The sequence below is a fragment of the Drosophila miranda genome (genome assembly GCF_003369915.1).
Source record: "Drosophila miranda strain MSH22 chromosome Y unlocalized genomic scaffold, D.miranda_PacBio2.1 Contig_Y2_pilon, whole genome shotgun sequence".
Lineage (NCBI taxonomy): Eukaryota > Metazoa > Arthropoda > Insecta > Diptera > Drosophilidae > Drosophila > Drosophila miranda.
Window position 1 is genome coordinate 4036592 of NW_022881614.1, and position 9618 is coordinate 4046209.

A 9618-nucleotide genomic window follows, 5' to 3' on the forward strand; every position below is an offset into this window, starting at 1 on the left:
GTGCCGCGAGCCATGGCAGAGCTCCTCACTGACCGAGCCAACCGTTGGTTCCGCACCAGCCGACTCCAGAGCGCCTCTTGGGCCGATTTCCGCCAGGAATTCCTAGCCTTTTTCCTGCCTCCCCGGTACTTCGAGCAATTGGAAGACCAGATCAGGGACCGCAAACAAGCGGTAGGCGAACCGTTCAAGGACTTCGTCATCGAGCTCCGGTTGCTCATGCACCACGCCGGGTACGACGAAGCCAAGGAACTTAGCCGGATCTATGACAACACCCTCCCGGCGTACCAGCTGTACGTGCGAAGGCACGAACTGAGAAGTCTGACGCAATTAACAAGATTGGCCACAGAGTTCGAGAGTATCCAGGAACGAAACGTACCAGCGACCCTCACCCCCCCTCGACAACCACCCAGGTACACGCGGCCAACGGCACAACAAAACGAAAGCGGGACGAACCGGGCCCAATTCCGAAAGCCTCCCGGGAACACCTCGGAACCCGCAAGGAAGCCGCACCAGGCCGGCGCTCCAGCAAAGGAAACGGCACATAGAATGATCACCACCCCCATCGCCAACCCACGCGCAGCCTGTCGACGCTGCGGAGAAGCTGAACATGTTTCTCGCGACTGCATCAACCCATCGATCCTCTTCTGTTGGGAATGCGGCAGGCGCGGAACGCGCACCGTGGGCTGTTGCCGCCGGGACCCGTCGGGAAACGACACGCGTCCCCAGCTGACACGGGAACAGCCGGGCACGACGCTTCCTCAGACATCCAACTAAGAAACCCGCTACAAGTACACGACGGCCGGATAATGGCGAGAGTGACCATCGGAGGACGGAGCGCGGAAGCCACGGTCGACACCGGGGCGTCCCGAAGCTTCATCAACGCCGACCTCGCCCGCAAACTCGGCTGCGACAACGACCTGCGAGCCGCATGCGTCCCGATACGCCTAGCAGACGGCTCGGCTCGCGAGATAACTCAGATCTTGCTAGCGCGCGTCAAATTAGACGAACAAGAGATACAAATGCCACTCTTGGTACTACCCAATATGGTAGAGCAAGCCATCATAGGTATGGATTTCCTGTGCGCCATTGAAACCACAATACAATGTGGGGCCACACGCCTCCAGCTCCAAGGCTCCCAACGCCCCATCCCAAACACGCCGATTATCACCGCCAGCCAAGTACACGCCCCCGGACCCACGAACTCGAGACCTCCGCTGCCAATGAATTCCCCGCCACGACACGAGACAAGAGCACAAGGAACAAGGAACACAGAACCCACGGCCACGACGAAGCACACTAGCCCCAGGCCCACTCCGAGAAAACCAAAACTAAGCAAAGCCACGAAGAAAGCAAGCCGGTCTCCCGAGGGCACCGACGCGGTTCCACCAACGAAGGGAAAAGAACCCAGGACGCCCCTCCAGAATACAACCCGGCCCCAGCAACGACAGCCGCCACGCAGCAGCCAGGCGCTCGAGGTACCACCTCCGACCGCCACCCTGGCCCACGAACGCGTCGACACCGCCCTCGACGCGAAAACGACCCCTACGACACCGACCGACCCGCTACTCCCGCGTCCTCTAAGGCAGGAACCGGGAAAGGCGATCACTGCCACGCGAGGCACCCATCGGAACCCCGACGCACCTGGAGCCGACGCACCATCGATTGTCCCCGGTATCATGGAACGCCTCCCGGGCAACACCTCGTACGTACACCTCGCCGGAAATTCCTAGACGAGGAACTAACAACACTCGCGGGCCTCCGAGGGACGACGGATCTGACGGAACACACCATCGTCATGAGGGACAACCGACCCATAAAACAACGGTACTACCCGAAAAATCCAGCCATGCGGCGGATCATCGATGAACAGGTCGACCAACTAATAGCCGAGGACCTAATCGAACCATCCCGGAGCCCCCACAGCGTGCCAATCGTCCTGGTCAGCAAAAAGGACGGGAGATGGCGCATGTGTGTAGATTATCGACAGCTAAACGAGCGTTCCATCCCGGACGCGTACCCGCTACCCAGGATCAACTACATACTAGAGCGACTCCGAAATGCCCACTTCATCACGACCCTCGACCTGAAAAACGGGTATTGGCAGATACCAATGGCCCGCGACAGCCGGGAAGCCACGGCATTCACGATACTCGGCCGAGGATTATACCAATGGAAAGTAATGCCCTTTGGTTTACACTCCGCGGGAGCCACGTTTCAACGGACCCTCGACGCCGTTATCGGCGCAGACATGGGACCATTCGCGTTCGCATATCTCGACGACATCGTCATCGTCGGGAAAAGCTTCCAGGAACACCTGAACAACGTGAAAGAAGTTTTCGCACGACTGCGAAAGGCAAACCTACGGGTCAACACGGACAAGTGTGCCTTCTTCCAGCGCCGGATAAAATACCTGGGCCACGTGATCAGCGAAGAAGGTATCCACACGGACCTCGACAAAATCGCAGCCGTAAAGGATCTGAGGCCGCCGACCAACCTGAAGGAGCTACGACAATGCGTAGGCATGGCCGGGTGGTCCCGCAGATTTGTCCCAAACTTTGCCACCGTAGTCCAACCAATGTCACTGCTGCTGAAGAAAGGGAAAGCATGGACATGGGGCCAAGAACAACAAGACGCCTTCGACGAGCTGAAAACACTGCTCACCACCGCACCGGTACTCGCCTGCCCAGACTTTAACGTCAAATTTTCCCTGCAGACGGACGCAAGCAACCTTGGAGTAGGCGCGGTCCTCACCCAAGAGATCGAAGGGAAGGAGCGGGTCATCGCATACGTCAGTCGACGCCTCAACAAGGCAGAAGAAAACTACTCGGCCACCGACAAGGAATGCCTCGCCGTCATCAGGGCGATCCGAAAACTGCGATGCTATCTCGAAGGCTACCGATTCGACGTCATAACCGATCATCTCGCACTAAAGTGGCTGAATACCCTCGAGAGCCCTTACGGTAGAGTAGCAAGATGGGCGCTCGAACTAAAGCAATACCAATACGACGTGCGCTATCGGGCCGGCAACCAGAACGTAGTCGCAGACGCACTGTCAAGACAACCACTGGGGACCCTCTCCCGCATTGAGGAAGACGACACACCATGCACCTGGCTTAAACAAAGGATCCAACAAGTCCAAGACGAACCCCAGAAGTACCCGGACTACACGCACGAAAATGGGCAGCTATACCGCTACCTAGGACACGGACCCGACGACGACGACCACATACCGTGGAAACTATGCGTGCCCAAAAACGGCCGGACGAGAGTACTCCGCGAATGCCATGACGAACCAACGGCAGGGCACCTTTGCGTCCGGAAAACCATCCTGAGGGCAACACAACGATACTACTGGCCAGGACTACACCGAGACGTGCGACGGTACGTGGGCAGGATGCTCACACGTAAAGCCGAAGAAATCTTCGCCACCCTGTGTGCCGACTTCGTCGGACCATTCGTGGTAATGGTGTTCCAATCACGGGAACACCATCTTACTGGTATTCTTCGACACTTTCTACAAGTGGGTCGAACTGGTACCCCTCAAGAAAGCGACAACGGCGAACCTCGAACGAGCCTTCAGAGAACGAATACTGAGCAGCTTCGGCGTGCCGAAACTATTCGTCTGCGACAACGGAACCCAGTTCACCAGCCGATCGTTCCGAACATTCATGCGAAGCGCAGGCGTGGAGCTGCAACACACAGCCCCGTATTGCCCCCAAGAAAACCCGACGGAGAGAGCCAATCGGACTGTGAAAACGATGATCGCCCAGTTCGTCGACGACCACCAGAATACATGGGACGAGCTCCTACCCGAGATGACGTTGGCGATCAACTCCAGCGTCTCCGAGACGACCGGATTCAGCCCCGCCTTCCTCCTGCAAGGAAGAGAGCCCCGACTCCCCGGCGCCCTCTACGACGAAGTCACGCCCGGGACAGGTAGTACGCCAGAGACGGTCACCAGCAAAGCGACGAGGCTGAAAGAAGTATTCGCCATCGTCCGGAACAACATCCAGAGAGCCAGTCAAGAAGAAGGGAGACATTACAACCTCCGCTGGCGACTATGGCGCCCCGCCGTCGGATCGTTGGTACTACTACGCCAACACCACCTCTTAAACGCCGCCGAGGGCTATGCGGCAAAGCTAGCCCCGAAGTTTGACGGCCCCTACCGGGTCAAGAGTTTTCCATCACCAAACATCGCCAAATTACAACACCGCGAAAGCCGGAAACACAAAACCGCAAATATCAACGACCTGAGAGAGTTCAGCGATCACGAGTCCGAAGAACCCACTGACCTGCTCGAGAATGCTGACATCGACGAAGAAAGCAACGAGACCTCAACCCGACGCCCCAACCACGGCACCGCTGAGTCAGCAAAAACCGGGAGAATGTAAGCGCAACGAACCTCGCGACCACCAATTAATCGAACAGCGCTGACGCCAGCGAGAGAAGTAACGTAAGGCTCACGACCGCGCGCCCCACTAACCCACTGACGAAGCGAAGAGAACGCGGAAACCCCAACGCAGACCACAGAAGAAACCACAAGAGACCGACCCGCGAGTCCTCGTAACCCTCGCCGGGGAAGAAAGGGGAGGGTGTAACGAACCTAAAAGGTTTCGATACAATCCGTCCACCGACCTATAATGAGCGCATCGCACCGCACCCCACAATCAGCGCCCCCTCCGCAAGCAACCAACGATCAACACGCGCCAACTCTAGAACGATGACCAAAGACATCAGGTTACACGAGCTTTCCCCCACTCCAAGCCAGGCCATCGGCCGAGTGCGGTTTTCCGGGTTCATCGACGGAGGAAAGTCGGCGCCGCCAAAATCTGCAACGATCAGCAAGAACGGCAAAGTGCGCCCCGACGCGGAAGTGCATTTGTCAAACCCGCCGACCCAGCAATACGGGCCTATAAAAAGACGGTGACGAGAACCAAAGAACATCTTACGCAGAGACCCGGCTCACAGTACGGTCGTGGTACCAGAACTTACGCAGAAACCCGTCTCAGAGCACGGACGTGGTACCAAAAACTTACGTAGAGATCCGGCTCACAGTACGGTCGTGGTACCAAGACTTACGCAGAGACCCGGCCCAGAGTACAGACGCGGTACCCGGAACTCACCAGAAGACATCGGCGCCCAATTAAAAATAAGTTCATTTAAACCGTTAAGAAATACAATAAAGTGTCAAATTATCCAAGTAAGAACACCCGATTGCGTAAGTTCACCCCAATTAGCCGAGGCACCGACGTCGCCCCGCCCCGAGTCCACACGGTCGTTTCGTATACACGGCGAGCGACGCCCATTCTAGCCCCGATCCGCCTCTCTACGACAGGCCGCCCCCTGACGCCGCCTTTAAGGTTCCATCACATTTCTACAAATTTCTTGTGGATTGACCCCTGGACGGGACTGAGCTTACCTCAGCCTGAAATAGGTACATCACAGAACGTCTTCCTCTTCATCCTTCTCCTCGCTGGCCTTGCTAGCATCCTCGGGCTGGGGCTTCGGCCTTGGCTCCAGCATGCTCACAATGGTTGTGTTCTGCATTTGGAATGTGGATGGTGTCTGCCCAAAGGTCTCCAGCAGAGACTTCTTCAGGGCCAGCAGCAGAATCCTCTCGTTGTTGAGCATCAGTTGGCGCTTGTCGGGGGTTAGGTTAACGTCCACGTCGGAGCGGGCCGTGATAATGTTGAGGTAGATGAAAGGCTGCTGCTGGACGTTGTAGCGATGGTAGGTCTCGTTGATGACTTTGGCTATCTTTAAATTCAGAGAAAAGCAGAGCATAAGCGGAGTGTGAGAACACTCCCTTCCTGTATGATAAACTCACATTCTTGGGATCGCACGGTCTGGCGTTGACAAAGAAGAACTGGCGATCTCTGCTGGAGCGGCCTTCCCCATGGCGACAGCTGGATATATAGCCCTCCAGTCGGAAGTCGGCCTGGTTCAGCCGCTCCACATCCTCGGCGCTGAACTGTGTGCAAGTCGTGTCATCTGCATCCGCGGAGGACTCTAGCTCAGCCCATAGTCCGACCTCGCTCAGTTGGCCCTTTTCGAAAGGGGACTTTAGCGGCACAATGTCGGCCACTTGGCGTGCCCCAAATATCGCGGATATGTTGGCCAGCACATCCTGGGCGCCATGTGTTTGCAGAACCACCGTCTTGGCGCCCTTGGGCGTCTGATTGCTGCAGATGATGCGCACGCCTTTGGTCACCAGGCAGTAGGCCTGCAGGATCTGACACATCTTGGCGAACTCCTTCTTGATGTTGCGCGTAAAGTCGCGCCGACGCACGGGCAGGGTACTAAACAGATTGGTAAGGGTGGTGCCTACAGCGCGGGCACAAGGCGAGCGCTTCTTGATCTTGCCATCGTGGTCGAGCTTCACTTTGAGACCTGTCTCCCCAATGACATTAATCGTCCAGAGTTGATGCCGCTAAGGATACGAACACTCACCAACATCGGTGGACTGGTGGCGCGTCTGAATGGCCATGTCGGACAGGGCGCAGAGGGAACTGAGTGCTTCCCCACGAAATCCAAACGTTTCCACTCCCAGCAGGTCAACGAATTCCCTTATTTTCGATGTGTGATACTTTGCAGCTGTTGGAGGGTTCTTTAGGGTTTGCCTCGAGGCTACCACTTACTCATTGCCTCCAGATTGGCCTCCACCACGCCGCTGCCATTATCACTGACCTCGACGCCTTGCAGTCCCTGATCCTTCATCTTAATCTCCACCAGTGTAGCCCCTGCATCGATGGAGTTCTCCACTAACTCCTTGACAGCCACAGCCAGACTGAGCACCACCTAATAAGGGGGAAACCAAACAAGAAATCAAACAAAACCAATCCGAGAGATGTACCTGGCCAGAGCATATTTTATGCACAGTATATCCTTGGAAATGGCTTTAATCTGGCCGGATGTAGCTGTGATGGGTGCTGGCAGCTCGACATCTTCTTCTTTCTCTGCCATTTATTCCCTTTTATCGACTTAGTTCATAGAAAAGACAAATATAATTTCCTATAAAATCTGTCGCGTTTTTTTGGCTAGTGTGACCAAATGATCTTTATATACGATTATATAAATGATAGTGGCGCCACTGTGCACTGTAGATATAATGTCAATTGTGCAATCCTTCCCATTAGAATGTAGAGAATTTAAGATTTAAACGAGGGGGAACGTTGTGAGTTGCTGCGGACACCGCAACTCTACAGTTATACCCGATACTAAGTCAGTATGGCTCTCCTTCGGCAGACGCTGCTAATATTAAACGACACGACAAAGAGTGCGTGCGAGAGAGACAGAAAATCAGTCTGAGCGTGACGTCGGCGTGCGTAGCCAGTGCAAATTTATTTGTTCCTTTTGGCTATAAAAATTATCTGATCTGGTCGTCATCGTCGGGAAAAGCTTCCAGGAACACCTGAACAACGTGAAAGAAGTTTTCGCACGACTGCGAAAGGCAACCCTACGGGTCAACACGGACAAGTGTGCCTTCTTCCAGCGCCGGATAAAATACCTGGGCCACGTGATCAGCGAAGAAGGTATCCACACGGACCTCGACAAAATCGCAGCCGTAAAGGATCTGAGGCCGCCGACCAACCTGAAGGAGCTACGACAATGCGTAGGCATGGCCGGGTGGTACCGCAGATTTGTCCCAAACTTTGCCACCGTAGTCCAACCAATGTCACTGCTGCTGAAGAAAGGGAAAGCATGGACATGGGGCCAAGAACAACAAGACGCCTTCGACGAGCTGAAAACACTGCTCACCACCGCACCGGTACTCGCCTGCCCAGACTTTAACGTCAAATTTTCCCTGCAGACGGACGCAAGCAACCTTGGAGTAGGCGCGGTCCTCACCCAAGAGATCGAAGGGAAGGAGCGGGTCATCGCATACGTCAGTCGACGCCTCAACAAGGCAGAAGAAAACTACTCGGCCACCGACAAGGAATGCCTCGCCGTCATCAGGGCGATCCGAAAACTGCGATGCTATCTCGAAGGCTACCGATTCGACGTCATAACCGATCATCTCGCACTAAAGTGGCTGAATACCCTCGAGAGCCCTTACGGTAGAGTAGCAAGATGGGCGCTCGAACTAAAGCAATACCAATACGACGTGCGCTATCGGGCCGGCAACCAGAACGTAGTCGCAGACGCACTGTCAAGACAACCACTGGGGACCCTCTCCCGCATTGAGGAAGACGACACACCATGCACCTGGCTTAAACAAAGGATCCAACAAGTCCAAGACGAACCCCAGAAGTACCCGGACTACACGCACGAAATACAGCTATACCGCTACCTAGGACACGGACCCGACGACGACGACCACATACCGTGGAAACTATGCGTGCCCAAAAACGGCCGGACGAGAGTACTCCGCGAATGCCATGACGAACCAACGGCAGGACACCTTTGCGTCCGGAAAACCATCCTGAGGGCAACACAACGATACTACTGGCCAGGACTACACCGAGACGTGCGACGGTACGTGGGCAGGATGCTCACACGTAAAGCCGAAGAAATCTTCGCCACCCTGTGTGCCGACTTCGTCGGACCATTCGTGGTAATGGTGGTCCAATCACGGGAACACCATCTTACTGGTATTCTTCGACACTTTCTCCAAGTGGGTCGAACTGGTACCCCTCAAGAAAGCGACAACGGCGAACCTCGAACGAGCCTTCAGAGAACGAATACTGAGCAGCTTCGGCGTGCCGAAACTATTCGTCTGCGACAACGGAACCCAGTTCACTAGCCGATCGTTCCGAACATTCATGCGAAGCGCAGGCGTGGAGCTGCAACACACAGCCCCGTATTGCCCCAAGAAAACCCGACGGAGAGAGCCAATCGGACTGTGAAAACGATGATCGCCCAGTTCGTCGACGACCACCAGAATACATGGGACGAGCTCCTACCCGAGATGACATTGGCGATCAACTCCAGCGTCTCCGAGACGACCGGATTCAGCCCCGCCTTCCTCCTGCAAGGAAGAGAGCCCCGACTCCCCGGCGCCCTCTACGACGAAGTCACGCCCGGGACAGGTAGTACGTCAGAGACGGTCACCAGCAAAGCGACGAGGCTGAAAGAAGTATTCGCCATCGTCCGGAACAACATCCAGAGAGCCAGTCAAGAAGAAGGGAGACATTACAACCTCCGCTGGCGACTATGGCGCCCCGCCGTCGGATCGTTGGTACTACTACGCCAACACCACCTCTTAAACGCCGCCGAGGGCTATGCGGCAAAGCTAGCCCCGAAGTTTGACGGCCCCTACCGGGTCAAGAGTTTTCCATCACCAAACATCGCCAAATTACAACACCGCGAAAGCCGGAAACACAAAACCGCAAATATCAACGACCTGAGAGAGTTCAGCGATCACGAGTCCGAAGAACCCACTGACCTGCTCGAGAATGCTGACATCGACGAAGAAAGCAACGAGACCTCAACCCGACGCCCCAACCACGGCACCGCTGAGTCAGCAAAAACCGGGAGAATGTAAGCGCAACGAACCTCGCGACCACCAATTAATCGAACAGCGCTGACGCCAGCGAGAGAAGTAACGTAAGGCTCACGACCGCGCGCCCCCCAACGCAGACCACAGAAGAAACCACAAGAGACCGACCCGCGAGTCCT

At 55.6% G+C, this 9618-nt stretch overlaps 1 pseudogene; it reads right to left on the reverse strand.

The window, feature by feature from the left end:
* Window positions 1-4692: 4692 nt before the first annotated feature.
* On the reverse strand, window positions 4693-6978 carry LOC117193196 (annotated as a pseudogene).
* Between the last annotated feature and the right edge of the window lie 2640 nt (window positions 6979-9618).